Below are 1508 nucleotides of genomic sequence, written 5' to 3'. Positions count from 1 at the left end.
TGCTGCTGCCCTGGTACAAACGAAAATCTTCATTTGCCATCAGAACTTTTCTATTAGAGACTTGCTACACCCACATTTAAAATAAGGGAACGCTAACGCTGAAAACGTATCTTCTCCTGATGTTCGCTCGCTACCTCTTTCAACATGCTGCTGCCCTGGTACAAACGAAAATCTTCATTTGCCATCAGAACTTTTCTATTAGAGACTTGCTACACCCACATTTAAAATAAGGGAACGCTAGCGCTGAAAACGTATCTTCTCCTGATGTTCGCTCGCTACCTCTTCCAACATGCTTTAATAAAAACTGCAACGACGAAAACACCAACAATATTTGATTAAAAACCCGTTTAATCACTAAATAGGATTGTATACCTACAAATACAATTTGAAATCTACAAATGTTTCCTAAATCTAATTTACAAAGATAAACTTACCTTTAGCTTAAAACTAAGAATATAAGTTACAAAAAGTGAACCAAAGGTCTTGTTAGTTCTATTTTTGGACTAATTTTTAATGAACACTACCGCCAGCTATTGACGGTGAAACATTGTCTTCAAAGGGAAATAAAGTTTAAAAAAAAACTCACAGGTTTGAAGCCAAGCAGCCTGTTGTCTCTCAGCTCCCAGAGAAATTTGTTTGGTCGACCTTTTTTAATTAATCCAGACGAACAGAACAAGCTCTATTGAGTTTGCCACTTTGCTACAGTCGGGTACTGGACGAACTTTTATTTCGAATAATCTTCAGGAGGTCGGGGTTGTGGGTTGGTTGGAACTAGTTTTCATGGGTTTGTTTTTATAGGGGGAATTCAGGGTGTTTTTGACCGTTTGTTGCAAGAAAGTCTGCAACACCCACATTTAAAATAAGGGAACGCTAACGCTGAAAACGTATCTTGTCCTGATGTTCGCTCGCTACCTCTTCCAACATGCTGCTGCTGCCCTGGTACAAACGAAAATCTGCATTTGCCATCACAACTATGCGAGAACGCTAATGCTGAAAACGTATTTTGCGCTGATATAAAGCGATGATATAAAATATAATAAGCAGATTAATAGGTATATGTTTTCCACTCTCATTTCCGGTCCATATGTTAGTTATTAACAATTTATTGCAAAAAACGCGATTTTTGTCTTTTTGTTCATAACTTTGAAACTAATGGAGCAATCGGAATGTTCAACGAGATGATTTGTAGGGAATTAACATTTCTACAAAATGAGGGGTTGATCGGATAATGAAAACAGTAAAACCTCAGGTAGTAAATAAATTTCGATGAACTATTTATGTACACTAGGAATGATTTTTCCAATATTCCTTGCCAGAGTCCTTACATACGGTTGCTGTGTAAACAGTAATACAAATTAATCCTTGCGACGAATCATGTGCATTATTAATAACTGAGTTTGCTTTCTATCAGTAAAATTCTGTAAGCCCAATCCAAATATTTAAATATCTACAGCTTACTGTAGATCTTTCATTGTTGTTATACTTTCGTTAGAATATGTAAATTACAC

This window comes from Dendroctonus ponderosae, unplaced genomic scaffold (assembly GCF_020466585.1).
Source record: "Dendroctonus ponderosae isolate FM_Combo_2020 unplaced genomic scaffold, Dpon_F_20191213v2 Dpon_F_20191213_2, whole genome shotgun sequence".
In the NCBI taxonomy this organism is placed as follows: domain Eukaryota; kingdom Metazoa; phylum Arthropoda; class Insecta; order Coleoptera; family Curculionidae; genus Dendroctonus; species Dendroctonus ponderosae.
Note: the sequence above shows the minus strand (reverse complement) of the source record.